General features: G+C 45.4%; 1 protein-coding gene across 2 annotated transcripts in view; it reads right to left on the reverse strand.

The window, feature by feature from the left end:
• The window catches only part of SETBP1 (SET binding protein 1), a 354,245-nt gene that overhangs the window by 149,578 nt on the left and 188,654 nt on the right, over nt 1–16,013 (reverse strand). The gene's annotated exons all lie outside the window — the stretch shown is intronic.

A 16,013-nucleotide genomic window follows, 5' to 3' on the forward strand; every position in this document is an offset into this window, starting at 1 on the left:
TAATTGGTTTTAGGACAGGCTTGAATAGGGAGGGTAAATAAGGCTTTAAGGCTTTGACAGTAGCTCTTAACCTTTTAGAGGAAGAATGAACACCTCATTATGAAGTTAACTTCCTCTTTTGAGTCTTCTCCTCTTAGTTTGGCGAGGAAATGAAACATTTTCAAAGCCACAGAGACTTACTGTGTCCTGATTAACGAACGAATTAGAGAAATCCTGAAAATACCCACAAAATTATTTATCTGTTTTGAAATGCTGAAGGTAAATAAGGTCAGAAGGGTATAGTTTTAAGATCACAGGGGGAAAAAACAAAATTTTTTAGGGAAGATAGTCAACTTTCAAATCAATGAAGGCCTACAGGTAAATGACATTAGTTTGTTTTTCTTCCAAAATAAAGAGTATGAGAGAAAGAAGCTTCCACTTGCTGGTGAGGGGCGAGGGCGCAAGTATGTTAACAGTACACCTTACACCTCTGCAAGAGGATGGGTAGGCACTACTTGGGACATAGTTCAAGCCATCTTTCTAGTGGTCAAGAACAAGGTCTTAAAATTAAAGCAATTAGGTGACTTGACTCCCAGAAAAAAATAGTTGTCAACTCTCTAGATCCTCTTTCTTTGTACCTTTTTCTTGAACCTCAAATTTCCTTGCAACCAGTTTCTATGCTCCGAGCTTCTGGGTAAGCTGTCGGGCATCTGTGGTATCAATCTTCACTAGCCATGTCAGTGACGGTCACTGCTCATGACGTTCACACAAGGGATAAACATAACAGCGGGGCATTAGGTCTTCAGTAGACAAGGTAAGTCTGAGGAAATAAACACAGGGTCATTGTCACTGTTTCAATAAAAGCACAAAGCTCTCTATCTGCTATATAACTTTTTATTCTGCACCAATGGGAAGCCTATTCCTTTCCGTACCAATTCAATTCGTAAGAATTCAAGTTAGATAAACCTTTAGCTAAAGAATAGAGAAAAGAGTATCAGCTTTGATGCACCACTTCTTGGGATCCTGTAAAAAGGTTCCCCCCAAGCACTGACCAGAGCAAAGTGGCCCATATATGACATTCGATAAGCTGTTAAGAAGGTATTTTCACACAGGCAGAGCTAACTGGCTCACAAGGGGATGAAACCCTGGGCTCAAGTTGCATTAACTCTATTTCTTACTAACTGAAGTGCATGACTGCAGGCTGGATATATACAACTCGACTCAATGGCAACTTGGTATAGAAATCGATCATCTTCCCTGGCAAAGTAGGACCAATACCCTGCACTAGTCCAAGGAAGAAAAGGTGGTTGAGCTGCCTTTCACATGGGATGAAAACTGGACTCTCCTCTAATGCGTAAGTTCCTTATCCAAGCTCAGAATATAATTTTTCTTACTTGTTAGTCCAGTACTTTTCCTGTTTGGCTCTATTGTATTATACCCCAGTACCCTTATCTTCCTCCTACTGAGCCCTTCTGTACTGGAGCCTGAGTTCCTGGTACTCATGATTAGATGTCCTCCTGGTATCCATGACTGGATGTCCTTCTGCCACTCATCTATGGGGTCTTTGTTTAGGCCTTTGGCATCTCCTCTTCTGCCCCTGCTTGGATAAACCCTGGGCATCTTGGACATAGTTGGCCCCAGCCTCATTATATTATCTACCTGTGCCTTTTCCTGTTATTAGTGGTCAGAAAATTTTATCCACTCTGGGTGCTCACCGGAAAATAACTGATCCAAGCCAGTCCCTGTTCTTGTCTTCTTATCCTGAACACCTGCCACTGCCCTGGGCCTGGGCCTCTGCACGCTCCTCCCTGCTCTCCCTCCACTTGAGCCCAGTCGAGAAAGAGAAAGGCCCCCTGTTCGGTCATCTCAATCTCATTAGCAGAGCAGCCTTTTCTTCTCTCCTTAAGAAAAGAATTCCCAGGTAATCTTGCTGCTGCTCAGAATAGCCAGAGAGCGCTGTACACACCTGGCTGGCTGGACCGATGTGCCAACCAGGAGACTGGGGACGCCCCCAGCTGCGAACAGCAGCCCATTAGATGAAGGAGGTGTAATTTCTGTGTGTGAATGACTCGTGGCCTCGGATGAATGGTGCTGGGCTCTCTTCAGTCATCAAACACTTCCTAAAGGCCCACTGGGTGCCAGGCACTGCATGAGGTAGGAGACTTAAAAAGGCTTTTTTTAATGGGCACCTACCTTGTATCAGGCACTTTACATCGATCGTTTCTAACCCTTCCAGTAACACTCAAAAGGAGTTCACGTCCCCCTTGACAAAGGAGAACACCGAAGTCAAGTAATTTTCTCAAGATCATATACACACTAAAATAAAGAATAAAATTCTCACTCAATTCTATCGCCCCCTAAACTCCACATTCTTCCACAGTACCACATGGTACCACTACTCACTCATTCACCAATATATTCATTCATTCGGCAAGCGTTCCCAAGAGCATACTGCAAGTCCGGATCTCTGCCAAGTTCCATGTGAGCAGATCCTACACCAGGAATTAGAAAGTCACTTTGGAGTAGATCAATGAGAACCTCTTTGGGGGTTTAGAAAGCTGTCATTTATGTGTGATATCAAATAGAGTCCTTAGTTTCCTTTTAACTAATAATAAATATAACAGGAAGAGGTTCAGTCCAGTACTCTTTCAAGAGGAGAAGTAAATGCCACACTCATGAAACTTTCCAAGAAGAGGTTTCCTCTGTATTTCTCATGGGTGCTGAGGTTTATGAGGGATTGTATACACCTGAAAAGTGACAGGTCTCTTCCTGCAGAAGGCACCTGTATAGACCAGAAGGCTACAAATTCTAAGCACCCTCTTTTTATTTTAAATTCAAACCACTTCTACATAGGAATATGAAAGTACACTATCCAACTAGGAAATATATGCAAGCATCAAGTAAAAAAAGAAATATGCAAGGGGAAGGCTTTGATCCAAGTGGGTTGAGGAACATCTTAGACAGACTAAATAAAAATTTAAGTAGTCCATGACCCAAGCAGTGCACTATGGAAGAGCTACGCCAGTTTTTAAAAACCTTCATTTATATTCTCTACAGCCTCTCCAAGTCTGATCTCTACAGGAATGAAATGGAATGGAATGGAATGGAAAAGGACAAAATACCAGAGTTGAAAGGCTTCTTAGGCTTCATTCAAGCACACCCTTCTAGTTGGTACATAAAGAAACTGAGACCTGACATGAGTGACAGCTGGAGCCATGGCTGCTGAAGGTACAGATGAAAAGCTTGTGCTAAACAGTCATCTGAGGCCATAAAGACACTGAGACACACACCTAGGCACTGAACTCATGACATACCGAGAGACTCAGATTACTCGGACTATTTATTTTTGGAAAGACCTCTTCAAGATGCCAGCAGGGTCTAGTGTAATAGGCTAGAAGAAGTTTCATGTGAGCAAGAGGACAGATCCTCTTTTGGCAAACATCACTACTATTTCCCTAATGGCATACTTGTGAACTACTCAGAAGAGTTGCTGAGGAGATTCCAGCTCCATTTTCCAATGACCTTTTTCTGGTTTCTGAATCTAAAGGAAGTGCTAAAAGGTTCTTTATTGAGACCCAATGCTGCCACTGGAAGGGCTAGCTGGGCTGGCATTTCTCACCTGTGCAGAGGGTGTTTGTTTACAAGCGATAGCAGGAAAAGATGGGGACACACGGGATACAATGACTTGGAAAACGCCAAGCTGGAGAGGTCTTACTGTTACATTTATTGAGAAAGTACGTGGTTCCAGAGAAAACACTAGGTCCTTACATCTTCCCTTAATCATTCTTACACCACGTGGGCTCAGTGTTGCTCCCCCGCCCCCTCATTGCATATTCGAGAAAACTAAGGCTCAGAGAGGTCATCTAACTTGAACAAACAAAGCTAGCAAATGCTGAGACTGAGATTCATTTTTGGACCTTGTACCTGCATCTGCAGAGACCCCTTTGCTATATACTGTCTTCCCTTCAAGTCCCATTCAAAAGCATGCGGAGATTGGGTGCTAACAAGGCACATGGGAGTAGGTTTCCGTTGCTGAGAAATATTTCCCAAATAAACTGGAAATCAACCTCTTCCACCAACTCCCACTGGTTCTAGTTTTCCTTTGGGGAACAATTAGCTTAGGAGAAATTCTAAATCTCTTCTACCAGTAAAACAAAAATGTACAGAGATGCCACTGGAGAACAATATAGCTATCTGGTTGTCTTACAATCTGTGGACAGGAGAGCAAAGAACTAAGGGGGGGAAGGGCTTTAGAGTCTGACAGTCTTAGTGAATCCCTGTTGTTACTTTGCCACTAAACTGCTGAGGACCTTGAGCAAATCACTTCATCGGCTTCAGCCTCTTCTTTTTCTTCTGTGGAAAGGAGTTCATTATCCTTGCCTATTTCACATGTTCCTGGTGCTCACCAAGTAGAAGAAGGCATACAAAACTGCTACCTAAATATAAGTGATTTTTATTGTTCTGTAACCTGTCAGTGGGTTTAGAGGGTGACCTTATCCATTCCACAAGTACAAAGAATGAAATACCTTCTTTAAAAGTTTCTCTGGGCCCTGGCCGGTTGGCTCTGCGGTAGAGCGTCGGCCTGGCGTGCGGGGGACCCGGGTTCGATTCCCGGCCAGGGCACATAGGAGAAGCGCCCATTTGCTTCTCCACCCCCCCCCCTCCTTCCTCTCTGTCTCTCTCTTCCCCTCCCGCAGCCAAGGCTCCATTGGAGCAAAGATGGCCTGGGTGCTGGGGATGGCTCCTTGGCCTCTGCCCCAGGCGCTAGAGTGGCTCTGGTCGTGGCAGAGCGACCCCGCCCCCCCCCGAGGGGCAGAGCATCGCCCCCTGGTGGGCAGAGCTCGCCCCTGGTGGGCGTGCCGGGTGGATCCCGGTCGGGCGCATGCGGGAGTCTGTCTGACTGTCTCTCCCCGTTTTTCAGCTTCAGAAAAATACCAAAAAAAAAAAAAAAAAGTTTCTCTGGCCATAACTTTTGGGAGATGGTCCTGTATCTGGTGGAGATGTATTTCATGCACAGACATTCTGATTAGCAAATCCAAGCTGATACATACTTAGGGAAAGGGAATTCCTTATGATTGGCACAAGGGCCAAATTTCTTAAAACACTGGATTGTTTATTGCATATTTATATTCTAAAAAGGATGCCATAGAGGAAGAGGAGGAGAGTATTTTCTGTAAGAGGAGAGTTTATTTTCATGGCTAAGCTGTCAGTGATTCTGCCCCAGTTGAAAGGGAGCGGACCTACAATCACAGCCCACTGGGGCTGCTTTCAATGAGTACGTCTTGGAACACACTCCCTCGCTCGTGGTGGAGCTGTGTCACCAGGCCAGAGCTGTCCTCTTAGTTCACATTTGAATGTATGACTCTCCCCACAGTCAAGAAGATCCCTGAATACTGTCCAAGTCATTCTGATGAGGAGGCCAGACGTGGCAGCTCCCTTTGCCTCTGGTGGTGGAGTAGCTGACGCTCAGTACAACAGGGGATGATTTGACGCCCTCACCTCCATTTAATGCTTCCTATGTTATCTTGTGATTTCTGAGGGCTGTTTCTGTCCCCAGGGGTTTGCGAGAGACAAGCTCTTACCCCTTATCTGAGAGCCAGAAACGTTATCTGAACAGCTGCCGCCTGCAGAAAGGCTGGTATCAAACCAAACGCACTGGTTGAAGTACGTCTTTTAGGGGAAACAAACACGTGTACACACTTACCCATGTGTTCACACACACACACACACACACACACACACACACACACACACTCCTGAAATGAATTAGGCGCAGGACCGATGAAGCCCTCAGCAGGAGCCCTGCCACACTAACCTGATACTCTATGGACCTATCCCCTGTCCCCACTTGACCTTGTGTCTAACTTCCTATCAGAAGCAGGACTTGCCCTGGCGCTGGTCTTGTGGACAAGGAGTCAGCAGCAGCAGCTGGAGACGGGAGGGCTTGCGAGCCAATGAGGATGACCACTCACTTTGAATTTGGAAGAATCCCTTCTTCCCCAGGCAAAGAGGCTTGAGCCTGGGCTCCCCCAAGGACGAAAAGGCGGGTTAAAAAAATATGATGACACAAAGGTTGCTTGTCACAAAGCAGAGGGAAGAGAATCGTTTCCCATTGTCCTCCAGGCTCTGGCCTCAGATGACAGCTGGGCACAAGTGGAATCAAATCAGCCTTTTCCTCTCCGTCCGCACACATCCCCGCAGCCACAGACACCGCGTCCACGCCAGCTGTCAGTCAGACCGAGCGATCAGTGCACGCCCATGCTCAGTGCCTTCCTCAGTCGAGAGTGCTGATGGAGAATCACAGCGAACTCAATGTAGCCGCAGTCACACACCCATTAATTTCCACGGAGCCAAATGTAAACAGAAATGAGTGTTCCTGTACACTCTCCAAATTTCCTTTTCCCTGCTAACATGTTGGAGGGAGGAGGGATTGCACTCACTCTTATGATCTCTTCTCATATTTGAAATGATATGTATTTTGATAGCACACCAAATGGAAGACAATAGAAGCCCCTGCACCCCCAACCCGCCCCATTTGTCAGTATTTAAGGCTTAATAAACTCTTGGCTGGTTCCCTCTTTCCCAGGGCTTCATGTTTGTTATTATTGTTTAATGGTGATCTGTCCAATGCTTCAGCATGCCAGAAAGCCCTGCTCATCATTAGTAATTTACATTTATTTACTAGCTGGGTAATCTACAGAGAGGTTTTCTGGAAATCGCCACATCGCTAAGAACTACCACACCCAGCTGCTGTGCTCTTTGTATTTAAATCCTGGCTATTCTCCAGCGAGAGAGGACACTGGGTCCAGTCTGCCCAGCCTGCGCCTGCCTCCATCTCAGAGATAATCTCCCTCAGCTGTGTCTGAATCTGGCCTGAGCGGAGGATGCTCAGAGCACTAAGCCTCTGGGTGCAAAAGATGCTCTACAAATGCACGTTCAGAGTAAACAAAACCCATCAGGCCCCTGCCAGAGTCCGACGCCTGATTGTGCTAAACACATCGCGACGGAATCTACAATTGGCAAAGTAATTGGTGTTATTATAGCTGATGGGAAATTTCTGATGCTGCCCAAGCTCTCCTTTGAAATAATACTCAGCCATTTAATTTGTCCTGCTCCCATGTAGCTGATTGCTCTTTTCTGCTGGAGTTTATCAAGAATAAAATGCACAGGCTCTCCAGACGCCTGCAGGCAGAGATTTCACAGGCGTTTCTGGTTTCAGCATTCTCTCCACTTCTCCGAGGACCCCATGTCTCAGTCACCTTTCACAGGATGCCAGGAAGGCAAGAGGTTGGCAGCAGGTGAATCATACTCTGATTTAACCCAAAGCTGTGTATTTCTAGTCCCAATTTCAGAGGTACCTGAACACTCCTACTATGAATGCCATAAACTTCGCAATAGTGAAAGACACGGAAATCTTCAAAGATTTGGTTGCCCTAAAAATGGCTTACAAACTTCTTAGCTCCAAATACAGGACAATGGAGACATCTTCATTATAACCCAAGACCAGAAAGTACTAGGGAAACAGAATTGGAGACATGCATTTTTGTTTGGGGCATCTGTTTTTACTCCTGGTACACACATATTGCTAGAATGGGCTCTACAAATATCTATAGAGAACTACTTTTTGCTGGAAGCACATAAGATTCTTTTTTTTTTTTTTTTAACTCAGTGCTCATGCCCTATGCCTCACTCTGGCATTTCTGTTCCTACCCAGATGAAGGGCGAGAAAGCCAAAGTTCACCAGCTGTGTTTTCCAAACAGCTGGCTTTAGGACACAAACCTCTCATTCCCATCAGCAAGCTACTTGCCCTGTCACGCGCAGGGATGGACTGTTTACCGGAGCCCAGAGTTCTGCAGCCAGCAGGGCTCCTATCTGCAGGTGCCATCTCAGTCTAATACTCTACAAAATCCAAAACCCACATACTCCTGGATCACACCATCTCTTTTTTTTTTTTTAAATGGAGACAGAAACAACTGAATTTACGGATGTAAAAGTCATACTACAAACTCCCCCAAACTCCCTAAGCCCTCACGCAGAGTCCTGACAGCACCCATACAATGCCCTTCGGGCCGGTTCTCTGCAGTAAATCACTGGGCCTATGATTCTTCCGCAGCTGGAGCCAAGGTGGATGTCCAGAATTACACTGAGACCAGTGGGCCCAAGGCAGTTGGCTCAGAAGCTGCAATTTATGCTCGAACCCTGACATTAGTGGTCCAGGCGGAATTTAAACTTCGTAGCTTCTAAGAATAATATGATCCTGACCTGTAGTAGCACAGTGGAAAAGCATCGACTTGGAATGCTGAGGTCGCCAGTTCAAAACCTCTGGCTTGCCTGGTCAAGACACATATGGGAGTTGATGCTTTCTGCTCTTCCCTCCTTCTCTCTCTCCGTCTCTCTCCCTGTCTCTATCTCTCTCTCTCCCCTCTCTAAAATAAATTTTTAAAATTAACAAAAAAGAAGAATAAGAATTATAGTGTGTATTAATGAAGTGTTTACCAGATGCCAGACACTCTTCTTTGGCCCTATACTGAGTCCTTTCCAAAATCCCATGAGGTATGCACCCTTCCACTAAGTAACAAGGTCAATAACTTCTGAAAGTCACACAGCCCAGGGCAGACCTGTGATTCGAATATCAGTCTGAGTCCAGAATCACTGCCCTTAACTCCTAAATGATAAAGTAATGGGACATGCTCTTTGTGCAAGTTATTGGATACAGCAGGGTAGGAGAAACTGGTGTTATGTTACCACATGAACATCGATTTTTACTATACATAGTGACAGAGATTATAGCGGCATCACAAAGTTTCCTCATCTCATTGGCCTGGGATACCTGCTGGAAACATAGTTCCGCCAGCAGCTCTGTTAGGAAGGGGGGAGGTGGAGAAGGAAGATCAGGTGCAGAGCTGGAAAAAGAGGAAGGGGTTGGCCGTTATCAGGGAAGTATCAGAAAACCGTGGTAGGGGCTATTTGCAGACGTGCTACAGCCTCTGAATGCAAGCAAGCAGATGGCTGGAAGGTGCCGTTGAGGGCGGCAAGCTGTTCCACTCTGACGGGCCCCTCTCCTGTGAGGGTTTCCTGACACTTCTCAATCCATCCCTTTTGTCTGGTACATGATAGTTAGACAGGGGTTGCGAAGATGGGTGGGAGGGCAGGAAGGCTGAAATGTGAGCGGGCAGGAGGGTTGGAAAGAACTTAAAAAGCGAGACGCCTTTTTGTTGGGAGAGGTGGGCCTTCTTTCCCAGCAGGTAGGTTTGAAACCGCCCTGTTAAAGCAACTGCGGAGACAGCGTCTTTCAGGTCCTAAAGGTGGTCTGTGAATTTGCATTTTCTGTATGTGAGTCATTCCTAGACCTAAAAATGTATAGAACAAAGTTATACATCACAGTAAAATGTAGACACAGGGAAATCTAACCCTGTAAGTCAATCTGCTATTATACATAGATATCTGGGCTTTATCATGAAACATCAATGACTCCAGGCCTAAAAGGGTAGAATTACAAGACAGTTTTTAAGAAGCTCAGACTGAAGTCTCCGTACCAGAGGACGGGAGGGAAAGACAAGAATAGAAAACTAGAAGTCTGAAGACAGAGGAAGAAGTTACAGAGTAAATTATACGTTGAGTCTCAGGGGATCAGAGAAATCATCTCATTCTGCGCCCTTGGTAGCTATGCTTCTTGTTTTGTTTTAGATGAGAAAGCTATAGTTGAAAGAGAAGAGGATGGTATTCAAAGTGAAGCCCCATGGGCTGGCCTCACTTCTACTCTAAAAGTAAAGCTTAAATCAGATTTTAAAAGGCTAAATCATGCCTGACCAGGCAGTGGCGCAGTGGATAGAGCATCAGACTGAGATGCAGAGGACCCAGGTTCGAGACCCCGAGGTCGCCAGCTTGAGTGTGGGCTCATCTGGTTTGAGCAAAGCTCACCGACTTGGACCCAAGGTCTCTGGCTCGAGCAAGGGGTTGCTCAATCTGCTGAAGGCCCACGGTCAAGGCACATATGAGAAAGCAATCACTGAACAACTAAGGTGTTGCAAAGAAAAACTAATGTTTGATGCTTCTCATCCCTCTCCATTCCTGTCTATCTGTCCCTATTTATCCCTCTCTCTGACTCTCTGTGTCTGTAAAAAAAAAAGAAAAGAAAGAAGGCTAAATCACTTTTGAATACACTACCAGAGATAACTTATGCTGACACCATCGACAAAGTGGAAAAAACCTTCCTGCCTGGGAATAACGCTGCCTCTCCCAACACCCCCCTGCCACCTATCAATTCTTCAGGCATAAACTTCTAAATGTTAGTTTGTGTGAAGTTGAGTTTCCATGCATGCAGCCATCAGATGGTCAGAACATCTTGGGAGAAACAAAATATCCCCTAAATTCTAAAGAGATTGAGTATCCCAAGAGAATTTACTAAAACTTCAGACTATCCCCTCGTAAGGCCAGACCCTCTGGAAACACCTGGAGAACTTTCTCCGGGACCAAATACCAATGCTGGTTTTAAAAAGAAAAAGTCCACTAAAAGCCTTGTCCAGCAGGCAGTACGATGTACACCTGTACTATAAGCTGTGGATTTCATGTAAGATGAGTGATACTGTCCTTTGGGTTCAGAGCTGAGCATGTGTGTGCAGGTGAACAAATTATTTTTGTTACAAATGATCTATTTTGGTCACAGATGTCCATGTTCAGAAAGAAAAATAATTAAGTGCATTGCCTTAGGAATGATGGGGAAAATCTATGTTTTGTGTAGGTTTCTTACAAGTAGTCAGAAAGACACCCTTACAGCTGGAGCTTTTTATTTTTTCTTGGCAGTAGGAAAATTATTCATAATACAAATATATTCACATGAGCTCATAGAAGAAGGCAAAAAAAAAAAAAAAATGTCCAGACCCTACCCTCTTAATAAAACTAGAAAACTGCATAATTAGAACAGAGCTTCTTAAATGATTTTTGGTGAATTACCAATGTTTTCTCTTCCAACATACTTTGATAAAATATTTTAAAAGGTAAGTAGGAAAATGGTCACATGCTTGGATATCATAAAAAACAGCAAGTTCCTATAAACATTTCTAAGCACTCTCTGCTTCTTGACGACGTCATTGTGAGCCAGTAAAGCACATGAAAGGCTGGCACTGGTCTGTGGCCCAGGCTCTGGACAGAACCGAATCGCAGAGCAAGGGCACATGGCAGCCGAGGAGAGGGGAGTCGAAGAGAGAAAAGGGCCTGGATTCACTAAGCAGGAACTTGAGCAGCAAAGACTCAGTGGGACCAGCGTCACTCCTGAAGTCAGGGGAACTTGTGGCACTAGGTATGCTCGCCAATGATACGCATTCTGTACTGGGTCACATTGGTGTCACAAAGCTAGATCTTTTTGGATATTTTCTGGAATCCAGAAAGTGTCTCGGTGTCAAGCAGAGGAGGCCATGAACTCAGACAGGCTCACGAGGCTATTTAAATACTTGGCAAATCTCAATGGTTGTGGGGAAATAGCAGGGGACGAGCACAGGCTTCACAGAGTTCGTGCTTGGCCATCGTTGCTCAGCCTGGACCAATGGCTTCCTCCTCCAGGAAAGTGGGGGTAAGGAGCTGGTGTGGGGTTCAGAGGGCAGGGGGCAAGAGAAGCACATGGCGTATTCCTGACACAGGGTAGACACTATTTAAATGTTTGATCCTTTACCTTATCTCCTCTTTCAAGACTCCTTCTGTGCTGCAGTCTTCTTCTTTTATTTATTTATTTATTTGTATTTTTCTGAAGCTGGAAACGGGGAGAGACAGTCAGACAGACTCCCGCATGCGCCCGACCGGGATCCACCCGGCACGTCCACCAGGGGGCGACGCTCTGCCCACCAGGGGGCGATGCTCTGCCCACCAGGGGGCGATGCTCTGCCCCTCTGGGGCGTCGCTCTGTCGCGACCAGAGCCACTCTAGCACCTGGGGCAAAGGCCAAGGAGCCATCCCCAGCGCCCGGACCATCTTTGTTCCAATGGAGCCTTGGCTGCGGGAGGGGAAGAGAGAGACAGAGAGGAAGGAAGGGGTGGGGGTGGAGAAGCAGATGGGCGCTTCTCCTATGTGCCCTGGCCGGGAATCGAACCCGGATCCCCCGCATGCCAGGCCGACGCTCTACCACTGAGCCAACCAGCCAGGGCCTTTATTTATTTTTAATGATGAGGTTAATTTAGATCCTGGGTCCTGGGGAGTTTGAAAACGCCAAGATCTGGACTCCTCCCAGGCTGGTCCAATGGCATTAGACTTGGACTCCTGTCATTTTTATAAGCTCCTCCCAAAACTCCCACCTGCAACTGAGGTTGAGAACTACTGCTCTGGGTGGTATCTCTCCTCTTCCAGGGTTGAAATTGAGGGAGGGATTCAAGCAAGCATCAGGAGCAGGATTTTTCTATACACTGCCTTCCTTTGGGATAGTCCTTCCCCAAATGGCAAAGTAGATATTACACGGTGAATTCAAAACAAGTCAACCTGTTTTTTAAATTACCATGGTGGTGGCTTCCCCTTCTACACCACCACGGTAGAAGAAACGGAGGAAACGGAGTTGAGGCAGAGGGAGGCACTATAGGTTCTCAGCCAAATGCTTTAGCCAGTGGGGAATGGGTCTTTGCAAGGTAGCTTTCCCAGCGTGGTGGCTGGGCATGTGAAACCTGCATCTGAGCTCGGGCCTCACATGGTTATTTCTTCACCACTTCCTCCCCTCACCAGGGTCCTTATAAGCACAGATACCAATGCCCACGTGCACACCTACATGAATGGACCCCTGCAAAGTTTAAGCCGCTGCTGCATCCCTGTGGGAACTAAGAAACAAAGAAGAAATAAATGCCAAGAAGCCTGGGATGCTATTTGTGTCCTAGATGTGGGTGCTGGATCTAGCATTTGCCTTAGACTGCTCCTGGAGAGTTCAGCCTGCAAAAGGAATGGAATGTCTAATAAGAAGGGAGTGGTAAATAAATGATGGCACTAGCAATTGGACAAAAATAGCCTGCCGCCGAAGATTTTCCAGCGACACGGGAGTGTGCAAACAAACAAGAAAGAAGGTAACCAAAAAAGCATATAAAATAAAACGTCGTTTTTTTAAAAATCCATCCATGTGTATGTCTATGTACAACAAAGACAGCAAGACCATATCCCAAAATGTCATTATCTGTATTTCTGGGTGTGTCACTAAAAGATACTTTTCTTATATTTTTTTTGTATTTCCCAAATTTCCTTTAAAATGTTTTAATAATTAACATCTATTAGTACACACAGTTACTAATTATTTTTCTTGTGATGATCTATGTTCATAGAATTTGTCAAATGTGCAATACAGTATTATTGACTAGAGTTACCATGCTGTACACACCCAAGACTTATTATATTTTATAAGTGGAACTTTGTACCTTCTAACCACCTTCAGCCATTCCGAATTTCTACAGTGAACACGTATATAGCTTTTATAATGAGGGGGAAAACAGGACAAAAAGAGACATGGAGAGAGAAAAGCCTACGATTGTCAGGCTTCTATGAAAGGAAATGAGACGCCTGCTTTCGCTCCTTTGGGGGTGAGTGGTTCATCTGGCTAAGGGGGATGAGGGACCTGCAGACCAGAAAGGAAGGATTCAAGTGTGCCATTCCTTCCAAAGGCAAGAAGAACAGGATGGTGAAAAATGAAAGATGTGTTTGGAGGAAACCAAACTTTTGGGGTGCTTTTTGGTGTGAACTTCAGAAGCTTTTTCATTCGTGCCTTTCAGATCTTGGACTTGCTGAAGTCAGCCACCTGCCAGCCCTGGCCGGACTCTAGGGTACAGTACTACCCTCTGTGGTCCAGGGGCCAAGCTCACCAACCAGGAAGAACTCTTACAGCAAGTTACAACGTCAGAATCTTAGCATCAGCCGTCAGACTCTACCTGCAGAGTATGGTGTTCATTCCCACGAATGAGCGTGGTGTCTTTGCAAACCAAAGTCAAGGGGAGAAAGGCAGAGAGTCCCTTCCTTGACCTCCTTTCTCCTATCTGGAAGCAGATAGGACAGAGACAAAGAGAACAGTCTAGCCCAATACAGTTGCCCTTGTCCACACTTTCAAAGCTGAGACTCATCAAGATTTGCTGGGAAATCGTGACAATTTTCCCTATAAGGTTGCAGCAAGATCAGGCATTAAGAAAAAAAAAAAACACCACCACCTTTTCCAGGCAAGTGATAAGTGTGGACCATGTGAAAGCTGACAAGCTTGAGTACAGTTACCCCGGAGAGGGGTCCTCAACGCATTCCTCTCCTGAAAGTCAGTGACAGTTCCTGGAAGGGAAGAAACCCAAGAATTATTGTGAACATCCTGATGCGCGGGACTTGGTTTCCTCTGAAACCCAAAGAGAGAAGGGAAAACTAACAGTAGAAGCCAATGAGTCTGCAGTGAGTCTGTAAGGTGAGGGCCGCCCAAAGCACACAGGCAGCGTTCCCTTTTTGTCTGGTAAAGCACCCAAAGGGTAGTACTGACTTGAGTCACAGCCAGGTCTTTCTGATTTAGAAATAACACTGGAGAATTCACTTTGATCTGAGCATCACACACTGGCCACAGCATTCCAGGGCTTCCTGGACTCAGGAACACGCAACCCGAGGAATGGAATACATGGATTTGTGCTTCCAGCTGCAGGGCGATGGTACACAAGTGGACTAATGTGGAAAGGTCAGACAGAACCAGGGGGCGAGCCATCTGTACCAGCAGCTCTGCTCATGTGTGTGGGGGGTGGGGGGGGCAGGGCAGCTTCCTTTCTAGGGTTATGGCTTCAGATGTTATAGATGCACGCAAATCTCTCTAACTTTCACTTCGCTTAACCCTTTGAGTAGTATGAACGTTCATGTATGTCCTCGTGCCTCCTGACCATCCAGAGTATGATCGATTTATTTTAAAAATGTGTAAGGCAAACATTACAAAAAGGCAAATGTATGTTCTTCTTGTTTCCATAAATTGGTTATCAAACAAACATGATTTTAAGTTAATAAAACTATAACTGGAACTAATTTCATTTTTTGAAAATAACTCACTCCCGGGGGTCAGCGAACATGAAAAAAAACTCACTACTCAAAGGGATAATAAGTCAGTTTAAACCTAATCTAGAAATGTGACTTGACAAATGTGGTGAGTACAGATCATCTCAGAAAACAACAATGTCAAACCACACACACACACACACACACACATCTTTCAGAAACTCTGTCTCCACCATGTACCCTTTTTGAGCTGCCAAACAACATCACACAAAGCATTTTTCCCTTTTATTTTTATAAAAATTCAGACAAAAATAAATATTTGGCTGGGATGCTACTGTGTGTGAGGTAGGTGTGGAGATGGGTGGGCTATGGTTAAATGCTGATTTTCTTTTGTTCTTGTCTTACATTCCCTGAGCACCCCTGGAAGTTTATGTGAATATGTGAATAAGTAATTGAATTAATTACCAGTTTTCCATAGTTGTCAAACAGGCTTACTGATGACCTATTCTAAAGCCTCACTGTATCCTTGACAGAGGATCTACAAACTGAGTGAAATACCCCAAGTGGTACAAGGACTTCTCCTCGACTCACCAAGAGGGCTTGCTGCTTTGTTCATTCTTTCCTTGGAGCCTCTCACTTCCCAGTCTCTGACCTTGTCCCTATTTTTCTTTGTCAATTGAAGCCACTTGTCATCAGGACCCTGGTCCTCAGTTTCCCCAGCAGTACAAGGGGGCTCACAGGATGTACCCCCAGAGGGGTAGTGTAGGGAGGGCACTGTGAGCTCCTGAATGTGAAACATTTAAAGAAGAAAGCATTCCCAGATACATGCAATCCTTGCTTTTAGGAAATTATTTGCTCTAATCCCAATAGTTTTTTGCCATGAGCTAAGAGGTCTCTCCTTACAAAGGCACAGCACATTGGGACCTTCGGCAGCACCGAGTTGAGGAGTGAGAGGAAGAGTCAAATTGAAAGGGGGCAGGAGTGGAGACAGAGCACCGTAGCCATCACTCTATGGTTTACCCCTCTTTAGATACAAGCTCTGTCTGCACTGGGTCCACGGGGAACAAGA

This window comes from Saccopteryx bilineata, chromosome 11 (assembly GCF_036850765.1).
Source record: "Saccopteryx bilineata isolate mSacBil1 chromosome 11, mSacBil1_pri_phased_curated, whole genome shotgun sequence".
In the NCBI taxonomy this organism is placed as follows: Eukaryota; Metazoa; Chordata; class Mammalia; order Chiroptera; family Emballonuridae; genus Saccopteryx; species Saccopteryx bilineata.